This window comes from Symphalangus syndactylus, chromosome 17 (genome assembly GCF_028878055.3).
Source record: "Symphalangus syndactylus isolate Jambi chromosome 17, NHGRI_mSymSyn1-v2.1_pri, whole genome shotgun sequence".
Lineage (NCBI taxonomy): Eukaryota > Metazoa > Chordata > Mammalia > Primates > Hylobatidae > Symphalangus > Symphalangus syndactylus.
Window position 1 is genome coordinate 76982842 of NC_072439.2, and position 24035 is coordinate 77006876.

The 24035-nt window shown below is 34.5% G+C and overlaps 1 protein-coding gene across 1 annotated transcript in view; it reads left to right on the forward strand.

The window, feature by feature from the left end:
* The window catches only part of NAALADL2 (N-acetylated alpha-linked acidic dipeptidase like 2), a 955512-nt gene that overhangs the window by 410949 nt on the left and 520528 nt on the right, over positions 1–24035 (forward strand). The gene's annotated exons all lie outside the window — the stretch shown is intronic.

Consider the following 24035-nt stretch of genomic DNA (forward strand, 5'->3'; position numbering starts at 1 on the left):
CCTGGCTAACACGGTGAAACCCCGTTTCTACTAAAAGTACAAAAAATTAGCCGGGCGTGGTGGCGGGCGCCTGTAGTCCCAGCTACTCTGGAGGCTGAGGCAGGAGAATGGCCTGAACCCGGGAGGCAGAGCTTGCAGTGAGCCGAGATTGCACCACTGTACTCCAGCCTGGGCTACAGAGCAAGACTCCATCTCAAAAAAAAAAAAAAAAAAAAAACAATATTTTCCACAAAGTGTTCAGTAAGTGAATTGAAGGTGAGCTATCTCTTCAAGATAACAGAAGCCCTTTGTCTCAAGCAAGGGTAGGTGAACTGGGCCCATATTTTTTACATATTTATAGTTATATTTTCATTTTATTGACATAGTTATTCTTTTCCTGCTCTTGAAGATACTTCACAAAAAGGCATTATTCCCTTAATTGAGAAAAAAACTTGTCAGGAAGACAAATACTACAAAGTAAACCCTCATGAACTGTAAGAGGTATAACGTGAAACACCAGCTGTTTCTGACTCATTATTTCACCTTATTATCTCAATTGTTCTTCAGTGCTCATGTACTTTTTACTGACTAAAGTTACCTCTGCATTTTGGTGGTGGTAAAGGTATGTTGGCACTGTAGAAGTTTTTCTAGTATCGTAAGATAGCCAGAGTACAATGGGGGGTGGAAATAAAATGTGAAAATCAAAGGCCAATTACAATTTTATTTAAATAGATACTTGCCCATTAAAGACATACAAAAAGTAAACCCAGACAATTTCTAAAAATGTCCATCCTAATAGCTTGATAAAGAATATATATTCATATAGAATAAGTGACTTTCTTAATGTTTTTAGGATGATCTTAAGATTCTTAAAAATTAATACTGTTTTTTCTTATATATTTTCAGAAAACTAAACTCTCACATGGCCTTTTCATTTATGCACATCTGGACCATTTTCTGTAGTTGAGCAGGCCATGCAGTTTATACCTTATGGGGCAACATTCACGACATAGACATCAGAAATTTGTGTATTTTTAACAACCATTTACGGGCAGATGGCAGTAAACTGTCTCCTTGTAACAAAATCACTATATTATGACACTTTTTAGCCAGATGGAAGTCAAGTGTCTTGAGGACACTTGTCTTATATGTACCTCTTGCCCATATGGTGTCTTTATGCATATTAGTAAGAGCTCAAAGTTTAACCAGTATAAAATTTTGACATTTTCTAACCCTAAAATGCAAAGATCAAATAAGGCAATGCATGAAAATTCTAAGTACTGTCTATACCCAGGCATCCAACAAAAAAATTAGTACTCATTTTATTATTATTAATATAATAATTATAATAAGTTTAAGCTTTATAATAATGATAGCAAGAAAACTCCTAAAACTATTTCCTTTTCTAAAATTCATGACCGTAACCTTATTAACCACCAGAAGTTACACCACCATGGCACTTTCATGATATAAATCATTTTAATGTTTTTTCTTCAGTCATAAACAACAAATTTCTACAAAACTATATCCACATGAAAAAATGGCCTTATTTTTAATAAAAATTATACCCTAATGAAGATATTAACATTTATTAAACAAATTTCTATAAGCTAAGTATACATAAGAACATCATGAAGTAAAAAAACAATTATGATAAAGTACTTTTCATCTATTATTTAAACAGAATTAATCAATCAATTTCCGAGTTTATTCAACTCCGAAGGTCGCCATTTCTCTTTGTGGTACAATTAAAAAATAATTCTTGCTCTAAAAAGGCTTTTGTTGCTTTGCAAACTTTTTTTTTTTTTTTTTTTTTTTTTTGAGAGGAAGCCTCGCTCTGTTGCCAGACTGGAGTGCAGCAGCGTGATCTCAGCTCACTGCAACCTCCACCTCCCAGGTTCAAACGATTCTCTTGCCTGCCTCAGCCTCCCAAGTAGCTGGGACTACAGGCATGTGCCACCACGCCTGGCTAGTTTTTTGTATTTTTACTAGAGACTGGTTTTCACCATATTAGCCAGGATGGTTTCGATCTCCTGACCTTATGATCTGCCCACCTAGGCCTCCCAAAGTGCTGGGATTACAGGTGTGGGCCACCACACCCAGCCTGCAAATGTATTTCTAATCCCATAGCATTCAGCAGCTTATGGCAAGAAAGTAATTTTCACAAGTCATGTGAAAATCACTAAGCAGATGTGAAAACCTTTCAAATAATTGTAATTATACTACTACCTTTATAATTGTAGTAGATAGAAATAGAACTTCTGTAAATATATACATTCTTATTTATTTTTTAAATTTCCTTTAAGATGAGATCCATTGCTTTCATTTTTCAATCTTAATAGTGCAATCAAACTAATTTGACTAATCCCATTATTCACCAACTCACTTCACCTTACCAACTAATCCCATTCTCAATTCCAGAGGCAAAAAAATATGCTAACTATTAACAGCTGGACTTAATTCTAGTCAAGAGATGTTGTCAACATCCTTATGGTAACTCCTAGCAAAAACCACTGATAATTGAACAAAATAAAACTTACAATATGCTCATTCAGAGGCCAAGAGTATAGAAATATTGAAGCCAATATATTTTAATGTATTTATTAAATTGTCTGGGTTTACTTTTTGTATGTCTTTAATAGGCAAATATATGTTTAAATAAAATTGGAATTGGCCTTTGATTTTCACATTTTATTTCTAGCCCCATTGCACTCTGGCTATCTCATGATACTAGAAAAACTTCTACAGTGCCAACATATCTTTACTACCCATATATGGGTACCACATACCAAAATTTTTGTTTGTTAAGATTTTAGTTCTGTTGTGTCAACAAGTGCTCATGTTTTGACTAATGTATCTGATAACGAGCAATAAACTGTATCATGAGATTATCATAAATACTTAGTTCCTAATTTATTCATTTTTTTTCTTCCTGAAAGCTGCCGGGTAATAGTAATGCCGTGGATCTAAAAACCAATACAGGACAGCGAAGGATTGTGACCAATCTGTTAATGTAGTTCAATGGCCAAACATCCAGAGATACAAGCGTCTTCATCTGGTAGTCTTTTATTTTCCAGTATAACCTTCATCCAACAACCAAATTTATCTTTTCTTAACATAAACCTTATTGTATCAAGCCATACTTAAAACTCTTCAGTGGATTTTTCTATGAGTAGACCATTTGGTCTTTATTGATCATACAGACCAAAATGCTTAGAATTATTTATGAATCCTTAAATAATCTGAGATTGCATAATTCATCTTGTATAACTTCACTTCTTAGCTTCTAAAATATACCATTTACCCTCCTATCTCAGAACATTTATCATTCTAGTTTACTTGGATCTTTCTTTTATTCTTTTCCTACTCAAATTCTGTTCTAACTACAGATCACTTACTGTTACTTTCTTAGACAATGCTTCCCTGATCCCACAGAATATTTCAAGCCTCCTGCATAAATGCTGCGTAGTCCCCTTTTCCTTAATAAATATCTCAGTTTATAATTTAATGCATTTGTGTAGTCTCACCTACTCAGGAGGCTGAGGCAGGAGAATGGAGTGAACCTGGGAGGCGGAGCTTGCAGTGAGCTGAGATCGTGCCACTGCACTCCAGCCTGGGTGACAAAGCGAGACTCCGTCTCAAAAAAAAAAAAATTAATAATAATAATAGTAATAATTTAAAGCATTTGTGTGATATTATTTGGTATATGAATTCCCTACTACATGATAAATTCATAAAGGAAGAGGTGTTGTTCACTCTTCTCCACTATTATATCTTCAGCTCTTAGCACCATGCAGTCCTTGATACATAGTAGGTGTGTCTCAAAAATTGTATGTTAAATGAGTTAATAACTTAATGGATGCATCTAGTTGCATCTAGTTAATATACCAGAGAGAAATGCCAAACCTAACGTCTATTTTCCACTCTAAAACTGCTTCCTATTTGTTAACTGAGTAGCCGCGTCTAACCATGTTATTTGAAGTTCAAAAGAACAAGAGGAATCTTAGCCAGTGTTTGAGTAGGCAAACACTCACCATAGTGATTTTAAAATTAGAAATTTTTCCATGGTGTGTCAACTTTTTGGATGATTTGCAGCTCTTTATTTTTCCTTTTTTGCTTTTAAAGTGTTCCTTATAAAAAGTTCTTTTCTGGTGAGAAAGTGACTTTGGACTCTACCAGTTGGCATACTTACGTGATATGATTTAAATGCATTCCTTTCCACAAACCTATTTTTAAGGTAGGTAGCATTATGTTCACTGTGCAGGTCTGTAAACTGAGGGAGGGCCTCAGTGGTTAATTATATTGCAATTGCACTGTTTAATAAGTGGCAGAACTTAGAGAGTTGGAATCCAGGACTTGAAAATGCATGCTTTTTCTTATTCCAAGTTGTAGTGATTCCATCTATGTATCCAGAGAAACTTATGAAATACTTATCTGTAGGACTATCGCATTACAATGCAACTTCCCTAAAAGTAAGATTATATTTTTGTTGTGCTATTTGGTGTAATAGGTCTACATTCTAGATGAGGTGAGTATACATTTTTTTTCTCTTTCAAAAGTTCACTTTGTGTATCCTTCATTTCAGAAGAGTTTATTTTCAAGCATGTGCAAATCTACCAGAGCAATTAGAGCTATATTTTGTTCAAAGAAGTAGATGGATCACCAGACTTACTCCCTACAAGTAATGCGCCTGACAGTGACAAGTCAGATGCAAAAGGAACTCTCAAACTTGGATTCATTTTATATGGGACCCTAGGGCAAGTGGGTATTTAATCTAGACTAACTGAAGACATTTATCCTTATCATTGCCAAGGTAGTTATTGAAATTACTAAAATATTCTAGCAACGGCTCTAGGAAAAGAAAACCCGTCCTACCATCTGAAAGGATTTACTGCTCGTGATTCTGCCTGAAAGATAAACCACCTTAGTGTGGATTTTAATGACAGTTTTCATTTTGGATTCACATGTATAGTGCTGATGCTTTTGGTTGAAAATATACCTTTAATTAAAAACATAAGAGGTTTTTTTTAAAAAAAATCTCCATGCGGTCTAAAACGCATAGTAAATCTGTAGCTTGAATTTTATTCTAGGCATAAAATCATATATTATGTCTCTTTAAAACCACATACTTTAATTCCTAGTTTAAACCATCTGGGCTTTTTTTATGGCAGTAGATATTACATACTATTTAATTTCTTCCTGAAATTTGATGTGGGAGGAATGATCTAGAGTGATAAGGTCAGGAAGGCTAGCATGATTTTTAAAAAATGGTTCTGAATTTTACAACAATCGCTGAATAAGATCCTTTGCATATTAGTGTGTGTGTGTGTGTGTGTGTGTATTATTAATAAAGATGTAAACTACAGGCTGCACTGAAGAAAAATATATGGCTATGGGAATTATTCACTGAATAGATAAGCGCTTCGCTAGAATTTTAGAAGCAAAAATGCCATGCAAATTTATGTTAAGAAATTGTGTGAATAGGATTTTCTCTTTTCTTTCTTGATGGAATAAATGAACTGGAAAGTTGTCTTTTTCTTTCACTCCATTTTAAAAAAACTCCGTTTTAAATATACCCTTAGATTTAGAGAAGATCCTGGGAAACAGCACCCACATTTGTCTATTTATTTCTTGGTAGGCATCTGATCTTCCTGGAACTCAAAAGATAAGGAATTTCTGTTTCTTCTTGCCATTCCACTAGCTATCCAAGTTTCTATTCTTTCTAGTTCTTCAATTTTGTGTCGATTTCCTTTTCCTCAATCATTTCCTCCATTTACACCTTTGATTTAAATGTGTCCTAGTTTTTTAAAATAAAAAGTCTATTTGGAAAGACTAAGGTGAAGGCAGTTTGCTGCCCCTCCTTCCCTTACCAAAATCCATAAAACCATTAAAGATTTTATCAAGAAATTAATGTACTCATAAAAAAGGTTTAATGTTGTTAGCTGGTGATTAACCTCCTCAACTGCATCATACATTCATAGTAAACTGTGTTTGGAAGAAATCCTATCGCACCCTGCTAGGAGATAATGAGAGAATTAGATTAGGCAAGTTGTTGCATCTCAGCAAAAGCTATTGGAGATGCTGCTTGGAGTACATATTGTTACCACTGAATAATTATGATCACTTGCTTCAGAATCTTCCTATGAGATGGAAAAATAACCTGTGTTTAAGAGACTCAAATTTTTCTTTCCTGTTCCTGATATGCTTAAATACATTCCGCCACATGAACACACGGTGTATAATCAAAGCTTAGCCAAGTACATAGGAGGCCCTTCATAAATGTTGGCTGAAACAATGAATAGATGTCTGTTCCCCACCAAACAGGGAGTTTTGAGTCATTTTTGTTGACTTTTTTGACCATTTTTAATCTTTTTATCCTGATGCTACATCAGCGTATAGGTTTAAATGAAAATAAGCAATTTTAATCTGTTTTCTTTACATTGATGAAGAAAAATGTCTCTCCATTAGCTCTGGGAGCTCTGGGCCCACACCAACCCTCTTCCATTAGAATCTGCATTTTAATAAGTTCCCCAGGTCATTGATGTGCACATTAACATTTGAGATGCAGTGAATCTCAGTTTTGTTTTTCTTTAGAATTTATATAATATTAAAATAATTCAAACTTTAAATGTGTGTATATATATATATGTATATAAAATGGATTGGTAATTGTCACTTATTTTATTTAAATTAGCTCAATATATTTAGTTATTTTTTAGAACTTCTTTTCTAAGACTATCTTCCGTCCATAATCCTAGCTTTATAAACCAATCTTAAATAATTTTACATGGTATATATTTTTGTGTTACTTTCCTTAGAAAATTCTTAAAAGTTTTTATTGCAAGTTAAGGTTTAATTGCCTCTTATAGTGATATTTTTCATGTATAAGATTCTTAAAGTAAGCCATTAACTCTCTCACTTTTTCATATCATTTGTTTAGATAATAGGCGAAAACACCTTTGCAATGTGTATATTTTTATGTTTATCACTTTATCCAAATTTATTGATCAATTTGATAAACCTCACATTTTAAAAAATATTAAAACTGATTTTCAGTACGACAGTATATATACATGCTCAAACTCTTTTGTGTATCTGTACCAGTGAGTTATTTTCAAGTTGAATACCTATATGCTTTAGAAGCCTCCAACATTATCAGACTTCATGTAAATACATTATATAATGTGTGTGATTAAATTTTTTTCTAGAATTTGAGTTTTCAAATTCCTTCAAGAAGGCTTCATTTATTCTTGTGAATATTTCAATATTGTTTATACAAAGTATCTTATGAATATTTCAATTTTGTTTATATAAAGAATATTTTTCTACTCTTCTTTCCCAAATATTTTCTATTTCATTTCCCATCTGGAATGCTCAATCTCTTCTCTGTCACATAACAAAATACTTTATGAGTTATTTTAAGATTCACTTCTCAAGACTTCCCTAACTATTTAAGCTGACTTGGCTCTTTTATTTAAAATTCAACTGTTCTCATGTTTTGTTATTATTTCACACATATTATTTGCATCTCTACAAGATGAGTTAATATGGGGATCATGTTTTATACTTCACCAAAATTAAGGAATGATTAGTTACCTAAAATCCACCTTAAAATATTTTATGATTGAATTATTTTATAATATAATAAATACTACCACATAGTAAAAATTTAATGTTTTACAAATGAATAAATAAATGAAATGACTGAACAGTTTTTTTCTATACTTCACTAATTAGAAAGCCCTAAAACCTGACTTATGTTTCTACAATTAACCCAAATCAATATGTGATGATTACAGCATGAGTGGGGTTACTAGACAACTATCCTTTACTGTTCTGTTACTTGATAAAGCTGGTCAGAGAAAATTTTCAATTCTTTGTCTGCCTTAAAGAACACTTAACAGACTACAGCTATATAGGTGTTTTGTATCACTGGAAAATCCTGTGACATCAGCTGCTTTTACAATTTTAAAACCGCAGTAACAGCCTTTAAATTTTCTTAAATGCCTTAAGGAGAAAGAGGAAGAGGGAGGGAGTAAAAAGAATATCGTCTGAATAAAAATAAACTAACTTTGAAAAAATGAAAAAACTTCTTCAAATTCTCACTTATCTACCTGTTGCCTGCCCTCCAACCCCTACAAAACTCTACCCTAGCTACCTTAAGGGTCACCAGATGCATGAACAGTTTTTGTAAGGAAAGTTTGGGTAATGTTTATTACATTTATTCAACAACTCAGCAGCACTTAATGAAGAAGAACTTTCAGTAGATGGAGGGGGGAGGGATCATTCTGCAGTTCTGCAATCTTGTATCCTTTAAGCTTCTGTCTCCATGTCCTTGGGTTTTACAAGTCAACTTTTTATTTTTATTTTTTTTTAATCTACTTTCAAGCATGAAGTATACAGGTATTACATCTGTTTTGGTAACTACCTTCCTTTTTTATTTTTTTAAATCCTCTAATTATTTGGGATTTGTTCACTAGCGGAAATGCTCCTTGTTGGAAGTATTAGAAACAGCAATGACAATGATCAATAACAAGACTTTTAACTTGGAAAAAATCAGGACCATATAGTATTATAGACACAATGTTTGTTCCAGCATTGATAATTATCTAAGGGAAATGATCTCAAATTGTTTCTAAAAATTGATAATACTCTTCTAAGTATTCAGATGTACTCAATATCTATGTGCATTAATATTTTAAGATTAAGTTTACAAAATACTGAAGACTACATGGTCACCTCTTTATCCCTCTCCTTCCATTTACTGAGTGACCAGGTAGGCAGGAAGCACAAAGAAGCATGGATCTCAAATCAAATGTGATTGACTGCATTTTGCATCTTCTACCTGCAGGATACCATTGTATTTGCTGTTACCCTTTAGACTACCTAAAATAATAGAATTTGTGAAATTAACAGTTTTTTCAATGTTCTTTACAAAATGTTTTTGTTCTATTAGGTGGGTCTGACATGCATTTGGCACTCATTTTATGGCAGTTTTCTTCCGTCTGTTGGGGAAACTAAACAATCCTACCAACTTAAAGAGCCCTCTGTACCAATGTTATGAAAAGAAAAAAATAATTTATCATTCTGTACACATTAACATAATTATTTGCAGTTAAGGCAGCATGAATTCAACACAAAGTTATGGTAAATCCTCACATTCCATACAACAAAGCAGAAGTAACAGTAGCTTTTCTTTTGCGCTCAAGGGATGAGCGTCTGCACCTGTGCGGCTTCTGAGAGACCCCTGAGCTAATTCCAGAAGTCTGTTTTTATATATCCAGTGGTTATTTGGCCACCACATTGAAAATAGCTCTACATCATAAAATCTGGACACGAGTTTAATCACTAGAGAGATTTATCTCTATACCAAACGTTCTAATCTTCCTCAAGGAAGGACTCAGATTCACTATGTCTCAAGGAAACCCATTAAAGAAAGAAGAGAGGACAAAAATGTTCTATTTGCTTTTTATAAACAGGAAAAAAAATGATTTAAATTTATCCTTGCACGCTCACAACTTCACCAGTCCCATTATCAAAATCTCGTGTCTTTCCTGAAATCAAATGGGTTTCTTCCCAACAATATTAGCGTAGTTTGAAGAAGAAACACAGTTATAAGTAAATGGAAGTGGAATGCCCTGGAAATGGAAAAGAAAATGGCAAAGGATAATTTTTTTCCTTTACACTATTTTTTTTTTGTCTTGCTTTAAAGGTGCTTTTGTGCTGGTGTGCACATGTGTGTTACAGAATATAGGTATAATGATGGCTTAGGCTGCCTTTCTTGGTCCTCCTTCTAGAAGTTTGATACTGACAAAAGATGCTATAGTAAAACATTCATCACCAGGAAACCAAATATTTGGGGTACCTTGAAATATTTCGTTTTCTTATACTATTCTGATTATATTCTGTCTTCCATTTGGAAAAGGAAAATAAGTCTCATATTTCTTAAATGCAAGACTTAATGTATGGCTTAGAAGAAGCCAGGATTATTTGTTTGGAGGCCTGATTAAAAAAAAAAAAAAACTGAACTCTTAGTTAGCTTATCAATCCGACAATTTGTTTTCTTTGTCTCTTAAAATTTCTACAGAATTCACATTCATTTGGCAGTGCCTATTCTTGTAAGGTGAAAAAAATCAGATTATTCCATCCTACAGAATTAATAGTGTTTCTTAACAGATAGGAAAAGAAATTAAAATAATAATTAAATTACATAACTAAATTAAAATAATAACAGCACCTGTTTTTGTAAGTATGACTGGGGACTAACTCAGTTGTCATTGTATTTGAGAACAAAGGTATTCTCGTACATTTGGTCTCTGGTCTTAGATGAGTGAATAATCTAAAAAAGACCAGGTTGAAGATGCAGGATCTTCAGTCCTGACTGCCAGTCTAACTCCAAGATTGTAACACAAAGCGCCCAGTGTTGTTGCTGGCAGTGCATCAAAAGACAAAGTATATCCTTAAAACCATGGTGTAAAGGTAACTCCATTAACTCCAGTTTCTATGGGATACTTTGCCTCCCATATTATGTCCACATTTATGGATAATTACAGATGCCAAAACAGTCTCTTCATTATTAGAAATATTACTGTTTTATAGATTTTTGATTCTTATTTTTTTCTAGAAAATAAGAAAAACAAAGTGCATTAACACAGGTTCTGAGAGAAGGCAAAAGTAATATTTGAAAATCCTATTAAACTTTTTAGTTATTCATTAGTCAATAGGAGAATTTTCCCCAGAAAGATTGGTTACTTGTTTTTTAAAAAGGTATGGCACCTGCTGTACCACATGTTACTGTAGGTACATTGTACAGAATACTTCATAATAGAAAAATCTCACCTTCTTAGTCTATTTTTAAATGTCAGTATCAGTACTTCCAATTTTTTTTAAAGTAAAAAAAATACTGTGATATTGTTTATTATTTTCTCATTTTTAAATAAGAAACCTTTAAGTGGTTATTTATAAGGAACACTTTGAGACCTTCAAAGATAAAGAAGTAGTATACATTAATTCGTATTTTACCTGACAGTGTGACTCATTCATGTGGTAGTTTTTGATAGGAAATTAACTAAGAAAAGAAATAATAATGTAATTTTCATTTAGCTACTTGTGCTTTGTCCTCAACTTTGTTTTTCTTTTATTTTTAAGATTGGCATTTGCATCTTCAGCTGTATAAGCATTACATTTAAAGCAGTTATAGTCCAGTGTCATATTTATAAACCATGCTATCTATATTTTAAATATCATTCATTGTTTATGCATTTAAAATGCAAAGCATTAACATGTTATATGTATATTATGAAAAATACCTATTTAGTGTATTAAATCACTAATATATATTAACCACTCCAGTTAGTTCTACCCTCAAAGATAGTAAATTTGATTGAGAAAATAAGTGCTATGTATTCATAAAATATATTATCCAGAATATAGTATGTCATAGTGAAGTAAAGGTTAAAAGTGCGTATTTTATTTGTAATTTTACATTTTTCAAAATATGCTGTAGAAACTTGTTCAAAAGAGTGTTGAATTTTTATTCAGAAAGAGAATACAAGCTGAGATTACAGGAAAACAAGTATGTTTACGAAAGATAATTGCAAAATGCACTTTATCTGTTGAGATTAGAAGAAAATAATAATTTTATTATAAGCAATTTAGTTATACAGGTTGCCATATTAAATGGCGTAAACATTACTCTTGAACGGTGGAAAATGCTATGGCAGTAAGACAGATTTATCCAGACCAGAGGGAAAATAAAGCCTGGTGTCACCTTTCTCTGATTAGCAATGGCAAAAGGAGGAGGAGGAGGCTGGCAAGGAGACTTACTATGCGTCCTCTTCCTGAGCCTTGATGGGCCACGATGGGCAGAAAGCTGTAACTTCAAGGTTGTAGTGTGAACCAGGGTATTAGCATAGGCACCTGTTTAAGGCCTTGACATTTACCCAGAAACTGAGAAAGGATTTTACAACAGAGACTCAGCAGACCTGGAGCTTTAAAAACTTTCAAATTTCCAAGATCCAAAATAATGCTTTCCAACAATGTTTACTAAATTCGTTATTTCCGCAGTGTTTGTAGAACTACCTTTGTAATACCTATGGATCTACTTCTGGAGGGTCTATTTTATTCTGTTGTTTGATTGTTTCTGTAATAAGGCCATATCTTTTATTTTTATGACTTTTTAATATCTGTTTTATATTTGATAATGCCAGTCTTATTTCTCCAAATTGTTTGTCTATACTTTTAGAAACATTTGAAAATTAATTTTAAAATTTATTGCATGTAAAATTACCATATTAACAATGTTATCTAGGCTGGATGCGGTAACTCATGCCTGTAATTGCAGCCCTTTGTGAGGCCACAGTGGGAGGATTGCTTGAGGAGCTTGAGACCAGCCCGGGCAACCTAGTAAGACTCTATCTCTACAAAAACAAATCAGTAAGGCATGGTGGTCTGTGCCTGTAGGAGGAGGGTGTGGTAGGGATGGAGGGGTGTGGAGATGGGGCTGTGGTGAAGTAGGAAGAGCCCTTGAGGCCAGCAGGTTGAGGCTGCAGTGAGATTGCACTACAGCCTGGGCAACAGACTGAGACTTAGTCTTAAACAAAACAAAACAACAACATTATTATCTTGTTCCATATAGTATCCTTATGTTTCTTCATTTCTTTTAGTAGTGTTAACTATTTCCCCATGAAAGTGCTCTAAATTATTTTAAAATTAATTCAAAGAAGCTTTATGGTTTGTTATAAATAGTACTTAATATTCTCTTTAATTTTTATTTTAAAAAAATTATGAATAAACATTTCACATATACAGCAATGTGCAAAAATGATATAATTAACATCCATTTACTCAGCAACAGGAAACATTTATCTACCCCCAAACAATGAAAATTGTAAACATTTTAAAAGTGCATACACCATGCACTTTATAAATACTTTTTAATATGTTAACTCAGTAACCCTCATAACAACCCATTGAAGGACGTACAGTGAGCTTTACTTTAAAGGGAACTGAAACACAGAGAAGTTACATAACTTGCCCAGGTTACACAGATGATGGCTGTGGGAGTTTGAATTCAAGCCCATGCTGTCTGACTCCAGAGTGTGTGCTCTTACCCACGATGCTATGCTTTTTCCAAGTTTATTGTTACAGTGTTACAGATAGAGCTAAAAATTTATCCAGAAAGCCCTACAATATCTGGTATTGCAAGTCTCCGTCTTGTGAGTTGGAGAGGGGGGAAATGACAGATTCATGAGAAATGGAATGGATACATTGGCCTTTGAATCTTCAGTGTCTAGAACACTGTGTAGAACAGAGTACATTCTTAGAAAATATGTGTTGAATCAACCTTTCTACGTCATTGCAAGTGAATTTTTTAAAAAGGAGTAACTTGCTCCATTTTCCTAAAATTTTCCCCAAAAATGCTGCTGATATCTATTGATATTATTATACCGTTAACTCTCTAATTATTTATTTCAATATTAACGTTGCATGTTTATATTATCATATAACATCTTATGATACATCAGACAGAATTAAACAATTTTAATGTTTAATTCTTCAGGATTTAGACATGTCTATATGTTTTTTTGTTTTTCTTGAGACCAGAGTCTCGCCCTGTCTCCCAGGCTGGAGTGAAATGGCGTGATCTCAGCTCACTGCAACCTCTGCCTCCCAGGTTCAAGCGATTCTCCTCCCTCAGCTTCCCAAGTAGCTGGGATTACAGGTGACTGCCACCATGCCAGGACATGTCCACATGTTTTCTCCTTACACAAAGTTTAGGAGGAGAGTGAGATTTTTAGATTTAACCAACATTTTCATAACAGCTGTAGGAATTACACTTTCTGCTTAGATTTTGTTTTATTCTCTCATCTAGAATAATATCTTCACCTGTATTAGTCAGGGCTCTCCAGAGAAATAGTACTAGTAGGGTTAGAGTTTACACACACACACACACAGAGACTAGGGGAAAGGAGAGAGAGAGCGAGAGAGAGATTGATTTATCATAAGGAATTGGCCCATGCAATTATAGAGGCTGGTAAGTCCTAAGATCTGCAGAACAAGTTGGCAAGCTAGAGACCCAGGAGAGCCAATGATGTAGTTCCAGTCCAAGTTCAAAGGCCTGAGAACCAGGATAACTAATGGGGTATGTCCAGTCCAAAGCTCATCAGACTTGAGGCCCAGGAAAAGCCAATCAAAGCTCAAATACAAAGACAGGAAAAATTTGATGTACCAGTTTAAAAGTAGTCAAGCAGGAAGAATCCTCTCTTACTCAGGGATGGTAACATTTTTGTTCTATTCAGGCCTTCAACTGATTGGAAAAGGCCCACACACATTAACGAGAACAATATGCTTTACTCGGTTTCCCAATATAAATGTTAATTTCATGGAAAAGCATCCTCACAGACATACCCAGACTAATGTTTAAGAAATATCTAGGTACCCCTTAGCCCAGTCAAGCCGACACAAAGTATCCATCATAACACCTCAAATCAAGCATTTAAGGAACATCTGCATGATTCTTCAAGTAATCTATCAAAAATCTTGTCTATTTATCATTAGTCCAATTATCTAACCATCCTTTCCTCCATTGCTCTTCTTGCTGCTCCTTAGTCAAGGGTGTTTCTGTAGACTTACATCCACGTGGTTACTCAGCCAACATACCTCAGTCTTCCTGAGCCAGTTGCTTAGAATCCATTCTGACTTGTCAGTCGCATGGGACATGGTAGTTAAATACATTAATATTACCCCTGAATATAACCTAGATAATAGTCTGGTAGCATACTTGCATTATTGTGGGATGTTGAGTGGAATGCTGAGCTCTACGCTTGCCAAACTATATCGGCTACTTATGCTGTTCTCATCAAACATTTGAACTCTGGATGTCTTCCAAGAAGCTTTTTTCTACTATTTCATTTTGGTAAAACAGGCTACTTAGGAGGTCAAAAGAGACAAAACTGCTGATTTATGGGTCTTCCGAAAGCAATAAAGTAAGGAGAGCTGAAAAACCTGGTAAAACTTGATCTCTTTAGGGATTAATATATTTGTGACTTTTTCAAAATTGTGATTTAAATAACTCTTTTGTAGGTTTATGTAAGAATTTGAGCTGTTAAATATTAAATATTAAATTTGTAATTTTTATGATGCAATAATTAGCAAAAAATTAACATTTTTGGCATGTCTTTCTTCATAAGTATCAATTACTATTTTAAAAATATAAACAGCTCTGTGAAATTTTAGATTTTAAGGATGAAGCAGACATTCTATTAAGGTTCACATGAGTATATATTACATTAAAAATAAACTTAAATTTGGAGCATTACCACCATCTGATTTTAAGACTTCTGTAGAGCTACAGTGTAGTACTAGTGTAAGTACATAAATAGATGTCAATGGATAGAGTCCAGAAATTGGTATGCACTCATATGCTTTATTTTCAAAAGGTGCCAGAAAGAGAGAACCTTGACCCTGAAATAATATTATATTCAAAAATTAACAAAACAGATCTTAGGAAAGGAAATACTAAAATTAAAAATATTCTAGCAGAAAACATGTGAAAAAACCTTTATAACATTTATAAGATTTTCTTAGAACACATATAGCCTCCCTCCCCCAAAAAAGAAAAATAAAATAAAATTTTATAAGAATTTAAAACTTCTGCTCTTCAAATGACAACATTAAGGGAGTAAGAAGAAGTTGGGATGTGATTGCTGCGCCTGTAGTCCCAGCTACTCAGAAGGCTAAGGCAGGAGGATCACTTCAGCCCAGGAGTTTGAATCTTGCCTGGGCAACATAGAGAGATCTTGTCTCAAAAAACAAACAAAAGAACAAAATAAAATGAGAAGCCACAGACTGGGAGAAAATATTCTCAATATATAACTCTAACAAAGGACTTATATCCAGAATACAACTGTAAGAAGACAAAAAGCCAGTGAAAAGACTATTAAACAAACAGATTATACAGATGACAAATAAGTCTATGAAGAAATACTTAATATTATTAATTGTCAGGGAGATAGAAATAAAAAGCATAATCAGACATCACTATGAATCTATCGAATGACTAGCATTAAAAGGCTGTGTGATAAGAATGAGAGCAACTGGAACTCTAAAACATTGCTGCTGAAAGTAAAATAATACAACTTCTTTGTAAAACAGTTTAGCAACTTTAAAAATAAACCTACTGTATAACCTATAATTTCTAGTCCTAGGTTTTTATCCAAGAAAAATGAAAACATAGCAGCTTATTCATAAAAGCCCCATACTGAAAACAATCTAAATATCCATCAACAAGTGAATGAATAAGCAATTTGTAGATATTCATACAATGGAATGTGAATGAAAATGAGACAAATCCAAGAGTACATACTTCATGATTCCATTTATATTGAACATTTAGAAAAAGCAAATCTAATCTAGGGAGAGAGAAAGTAGATCAGTGGTTTCCTACAATTGACAGTTGGGGTATTGACAGAAATGGACATAAAAAAATTTGGGAGTTGGGGGATGATGGAAATGTTCTATACTTTGACTTTGGTGGTGGTTACGTGGGCATATATATGTTTTCAAAACTGCTTGAAATTTATACCTTAAAACTAGTGGATTTTATAATATGAAAATTATATCTTAACCCATTTGTGCCTGAGGTTGAGATTTTTTGATTTTTTGCAATCAGACCTTGGCGATGACCTTGAGCAGTAGGATATAACTTCCACATGCTTAGTGTTCCAATAGTGGAACGCTAGTCATAAAGTTTATTTAAAATATAAAATGAAGTATTGCAAACCTCACTGTAACTACAGGAGACAATGTTGTATCATGAATCGGCTCTTCCTAGATCTCCATATCTGTTTGTCTTCTTGGTGAGTGGAAATGTGTATCTTCAGTTTGAATAGAGAAAGATGACGTGTGTGTGTTTTTTTTCTACTTCTTTGACTATTTCCTCAAGACAATAACTTTACTAGAGAAGTAACAATATAAATTTCCTTGGGCAATGATGCTAAGGTGATTTATTTTATGTATACATATATTTCATTATATCTAATTGTGTATGTAAAAGCATTGTAATTAACTATTTTACCATTTCTTCTCTGCTGCTTCCCTTTAAACTGAAATTAGATGTGTAAATGTGTCTATTTGGTTCACCAATATGTATGTCAATGGATCAATACTGGAGTAAAAAATAAATTCACATATGTTTCTTCTAAAGCCAAAAAATCTACTAACTTGCTGTGATTCCCAAGATATGTGATCTCCTGAAGGTTTAAGTGTTCACTGAATGTTTCTCGTAATTTCATTCTAATAATATTCTAGCAATAGTTCTTTTGATCTAAATTAGACTTTTCCAATTTGCTATGCTTATATATTTGTGTATTTTTAATAAGAATGATAAATAGGTTTATCTTGTGGTTTGAGTTACTTAAAGATAAACTTTACCAAGTAATTAGACATTGCATGTCTAGTTTTTTAAGTGAATATAAAATATTAATTAACTGATTAACTTATTCTAACTCATATACCTAGCCGTGCCAGTAGTTATATATGTTATTCAAACTAGAAATAATTAAAAGAGAACAAAGTTTAAGTGTTTTACAAAATAATGTGTCAACTATGAAATACCAGAGAAATATGATGATAATATTAAGCTGCTTTGGAAATGTAACATATAAGAGCTTTACCCCAAGGAATGAAGACTCCTGAATATTACTTGGGTTTTATGAGATAGAATATCCATTAATGCAATTACATCAATGCAATGATGTAGTGAAGAGAGGAGAGTTTCCACAAAGCAAAACTGCTGAAAGCAATCACATTGAAAACATACAATGGAGTTTCAAAGCTGCAATTACCCAGTATAGTAAATATGCCTTGAGTGATTAAGAGGCAGAGGAAAATTATTATTTATACATGTTTTAAGAATATATACTAATAATGGCTCATTTAGTCATACACACAAAGCAAATACAATTTCTAAATTATTTTCAGTCTCATATTAGTCTCCAAAATAGTTTATATGTTAGCTTTACAGGTATTTTTAAAAAATTATTCAGAGAATGCCATTTGAAAAACAGAATTTGCACTGACTTTTTTCACACATTTTGAAACGTGCTCTCTCTCTTCCCCATCTGATGCCCTTCTTTTGGTGCGTTTATCATTTCAGTAAATGCACCAGGCATCAGTCTGTTGACTGTATATGCAGGGTTTGCCACCAGCACAAATTCTTACATGAATTTAAATGAACATGAACAAAAATGAAAAGCAAAACCCAGCAAATAACTTTTAAGCCGGAGGAAGGATTCTGCCCACTTGCCTAAAGTCTTTGAGGACTATTTTGATTTATAGTTTTAGATCATGGGAATATGAGCCAGTATCTATCTTTGTGGCAGTTTTAAAATATAACTGCACTTTGAATGATAGAAACTTGGTATGTTTGTGTAGAAAGTGATTTTGTGGGCTGCCATTTTTTATCTTGGTATATTCTAGCTGAAAAATGCTTAACTCTTTGGTTTGGCCCATAGATAATATTTTCACCCATTGTCACTGTCTGTCAGTGACACATTTAAAATGGAGACTCAATAAATGCAGTCTGATTGTGAGTTGGGATACACACAAACACACACACACACACACACACACACACACACACCCTTAGGGAATTCTAGGTTTACCATATTCATTCTGGAGTTCTGATAATTCAGTCACTCATTCAACAAATTTTCATTGATCACCATGAGGTAAGCTGTATGCAAATGTCTAGGGATATAAAAATGAAGAAAATGGCCTGGCACGGTGGCTCACGCCTGTAATCCCAGCACTTTGGGAGACCGAGGCGGGCGGATCATGAGGTCAGGAGATTGAGACCATCCTGGCTAACATGGTGAAACCCGGTCTCTACTAAAAATACAAAAAATTAGCCGGGCGTCGTGGCGGGCGCCTGTAGTCCCGACTACTCGGGAGGCTGAGGCAGAAGAATGACATGAACCCAGGAGGCAGAGCTTGCAGTGAGCCGAGATCGCGCCACTGCACTCACCATCCTGGGCGACAGAGCGAGACTCTGTCTCCAAAAAAGAAGAAAAAGGAGAAAACTCGGTTACTGTTCTGAAAAGATTTAGTGTAATTTTGGCTGTGTTAAATCTAGTAGTGGAAGATATAGTCCTTTCAAGATCCTAACTCCAATTAATTATCTTGGTGTGGAACTAATTTATATAAGTAGACAGGCATTGCAGAAGCAGAGCTACAGAGTAGTTACCAGATAGACATGGAGTTAAACTCTGACTTTGACACTGAATAACTACAAGGCTTTAGAGTAGCCACAGCTCTGAGCTTCGGTCACATCTTCTGAATGGTGTGCGTAATATATATTGTTACAAATTTATTTTCATGTTTAAATAACATATGGAAAGCAGCTAATAATTAGTAGCTATTGTTATCACTATCGATATGGAAAAAAAGATGGGCAAACTGTTTTTTCTTCTGAGCATATATAAATATTTTCCAAGACAGAACATTTTTTTGAGCAACAACTGCTATGGTTTGAATATTTGTGTCTGCCCCCCTCCAAATTCCAATATTGAAATGCTGACTCTCAAGATGATAGTCTTAAAGGTAAGGCCTTTGGGAGGTGAGTCAGTTAGAGGGTTAAGTCCTAATAAACGGGATCAATGCCCTTATTAAGGATACCCCAGAGATCTCTTTCACTCCTGCTATGTGAGGACACAGCTAGAAGATGACGTCTATGAACCAGAAAGTGAACCCTCGTCAGACACAAATTTGCCATTGCCTTGATCTCAGGTTCCCCAGGCTCTAGAAATATGAGAAATAGATTGCTATTGTTTATAAGCTGCCCAGTTTATGGCATTTTTTTATATACCATAACAAACTAAATAGCTAATATGCGGACTCAGGTTTGATAGATCAAAGTGAATACAGAGTTAGAATTACTTGGCCTTTAGTATTCATACCATGAAGCCAAAGGAAGTTGTAAAGAAGACAGCCTAGTGCAAAGCCAGACAGTGCCAAGCAGAGCGCCTCTAACAGCTTAGTCCAGGTACACTGAGCAGGCGGGTTACAACAGGTAGTAGGCAAGAGGAGTAAGATTCAGGGACATAAAATTCTAACCAGGGAATTTGACGAGGATTCTGCAGAAGTTCTCTGAAAGCCTAGAATATAGCCAGCAAAGCAGAAGCTGCTAAAGGCACCAAGCCAGCCTAGACAAAAAGAAAAACATAGTGAATTATTTGTTTACTACATATATTTTTCAAGTTTATTGTTCTTCTGTTCCTTGAAGATTTAATACCCACTTATTTGCTCTCTAGCTTGCCTGGCCAACTATGGCGTATGATACTTACTTACATTTTTAATATTCAGCAATGTATATAGAAAAAAAAGGATAAATAAGGCTGAAGTTTCCTGGTGTTCTGGAAAACAACCTTATAATAAAGCTTTTCTGGTAAACACTTGGGTATATTGAGAATTTACAGTGTCCTGATATGCACTTCCCCTTGTCATTCTCACAATCATCCTAAATGGGAGACGTTAGCAGTCACCTAAAGATATGACCTATTGCTTTGAGAAGTTTTGCAACTTGCCCAAGAACACGTAGCTTGGAGGTTGCAGAGCCAAGATTCAAGTCTAAGACTGTTTAACTCTAAAGTTTAAAATTATCTATAGTTTCAAAAAAAATAAGTTTCACTTTTTGGAATTGGAAGCAAGACAATTTATGAAGATAAATTTATAGACAACCTTCTAATGGCCATATCCAAAGGAGCACAAGCAAAGACCGCTGTATCAAGAGTATCAAAAATGTTCAGTGCTGTTTTATTTTCATCTGACAGAAAACTAATTTGGGAGAGTTAATTATTAGGATCAGTAGACGGTCTGCCAGGCATGTGAGTCACTATAGTGCAGTCCTCCCTCTGCAGTCTACCTGGGTCAAAGTATGATTGCTTCTTAGTAGCTGTGTAAATGAGTAGAAGTAAGAAAGTACTTAGTTCCTCTATGCTTCTGTTTTCTCATATTTAAGATGGGAATAGATACTAAAATAACCTTTCTCATTGGGTTACTGTGAGAATTGCGTGTGTCAGTACATGCAGTCACGTAAAAGAGTGTATGGCACAGAATGTGTCTAGTAAATGTTAACATGAGTATATATTTCCAGAAATTCAGAAATGAGATAATGTCCAATGAAGAAAAAATTATCTGATTATGTGCAGGCCCTGTATGTTCAAAGAGAGTTTCTAATTCTTCATCATACAGAGGACTAGTGTTGACCTTATACCAAAGTTGGCCAAGTGGGATTGTCCATTATAGTTCAACCCACTGAGTGCTGGACAGATTCATTTAGACATTTCAGAAACACCTTAGCTCAACATGGCCAAACCTGAATTTGTTTCTTTTCCTGTGCCCTTTCTACTTTTGTGTTTTTTTCCTCACTGAGTGGTACAGCAATATACCTCCTTACATAAGTTATAAATCAATAAGTCACCCTTGATTTCTCAGACTTCCTGCATGCTCTAGTACAAAAAAATTACTAAGGCTTGCAACTTTTGCAACATGTCTTTAATCCTTCCTTTCCTCTCCAACTGTGCTTCTGCTTCACAAGTCCAGCTTTCCCTGGCTCTAGTCTTCTTTCATTCACACATATCTTCTGTGTTGCTGCCAAAGTGTTATCTGAAAACACAATCTGACAATCATACTTCCCTACTTAAAATCTTTTGATACACATGCACACAAACACACACACACACACACACACACACACACACACACACACACACACTCTCTCTCTCTCTCGGCACTCTCAAACACCTTTCAGACAATTTCCTAAAGCCCTAAAACAATCATACAAAGACTTTTATAATCTGACTCTGACCTGTTCTGCCTTATCATTTATCATTCCTTGCCTCATAGGTCATCATCAGTTGAAATCTAACTGACTTGAATCCTCATGCCAACCCAGGCTAGTCTCACTTTTGTGTTTGCTGATGCTGTATCTTCTGTTTGGAATGCATTTTCTTGGTGGCCAACAAAGTCAGCCAAGTGGGTTTTGATAATTTCCGATTTAGTTTACATTCTCCTATCAGGGGAAGCTTTCCTTAACTATCTGCCTGATTAGTGAGTCCTTCCCTATTAGCTCATAAAAATCTGAGTCGTATATTTATCAATGCTTTGACTATGATATTAAATCTTCTACAAGCTCTCTGAGGATATAGTCCATAACTAACTTCTCTGTATTCCTTAAATCAATGGCCCACCACCATATCCCACTGGAAAAATGTAGGAGGATTTTCAATTGCCATGATGACTAGGAGGTGCTACATGTATTAAAGTGAATGGCTAGGGGAAGGGATCCTACATCTTGCATTGATTGGGGTAATCCCACAAATGGAAGAGCTGTCCTGCTCAAAATGCCAATAATACTTCCCGTATGAAATTCTGCATTATTCACATCATGAAGACAATCTATCTCAAGGGCTCAGAAGTAACTGGGTTTCACCATAGACTTGCCACGCTGGATCTCAAATAAGATGATCTTAGGCATGCATATGTTTAAACAGGTTCCCCATAACTTTGATATACATTTCTGCTTAAAAGCCACCATTATAGCCCTTTGTTTTTCCTTTTACCCTAGCTGACAGGAAGCTCAGACTTAATTTCCAAGAGGACCAGTATCTCCACCCTCCTTTTGGGAAATATATTTATTCTTCAAGTCCCATATAGATTTATGAAGAGAAATCTATAGACAGCCTTCTAACGGCCATATCCAAACCTTAACATTTATTCTGTGTCAACACTATATTTTGAATTTGCTCACAGTAAAAATGCTAAGTAATAACATTAAGTACAATTAATTTTATTAAGAAATTGAGTGAGGATATTCATTGGGCCCACTATTGCTTCTCAGAGGTTTACCAACAGAAATGAAGTGATTTGATTTTGAGCACTTCAGGGGATGAACTGCTTCATTTTCTGACTGAGAGGTAGGCAGAGGCAATGGAAGAGCAGCAGGAGCAGAAGACTCAGAATGGCCATTAGAGCTTTTGGATATTTCCCCTATTAGGCTTACAGAAGAGGCCACAGAGGGGCCCTATAGCAGGAGTTGACTAACTGGAGGATGAGCCAAATGTGACTCACACACAGCCTGTTTTTGTAAATAAAGTTTTATTGGAATATACTTACCGGCCTGTAGGTACTATCTATGGCTCCTTTTGTGCTACAGCAGAAGTCAAGTCGTTATAACAGAGATCTTATAGCCTGCAAGGCCTAAAATATTTACTATCTGGCCCTTGAAAGAAAAGGTTTGCTAAGTTCTGCTCCTAAACAATAGTTTTCAGCCAAACCCAATAGGTAAGTAGGTGTTCAACATAGCACTCCTACGTTTTATTTAGCCATGTTAGTACATTAAAATGAATTATCAGCTACCATCACCACAATAAAAATTCCAAAACATGGGATAGTTTTTTCCATGAGGGTTGTAACCTCAAACTGCAATTTTCACCATGAACTGCTAACAATGTCCTCATCTTCTGGGAATACTTTATGATTTATTTTGTAGAAAAGCATTTATGAACCAGCTATTAATTCCTAAGCAAGAATTATTTATGTGACAAAATTGCCTTTCCCTATTTGTGTAAGTTGGTTAGTATGTCTTTATCACATTCTGTCCAATTTTCAGTCCTGTTTTGCTACATTTTCAGACAACCTTATTATTGTGGTATTACCCACTAACCACTGGTAATTCACATTTTTAAATTGCTCTGTGTTGCTTATGGACTGCCATTACAGCCCACACTGCAGGCCAGTTATTGAGTCCTAATAGTGATACTAACATACCCACATGTAGACTTCATTTTGTTGTATTATTGTCTGTGCACATACCCATAACAATGTAGGTTGGAATAACTTAACTTTTAGAGAAGCAGTGGGCACACTTTTCATTTTACATAATGAATATTTAAATTTCTCCTATGTAAAAATCTGTATTGGCACATATGATGAATTCTGAAGATTTAATAACTATGAATACATTGTCTCCCATTGAAAAGTGGCTGAAAGGAGTT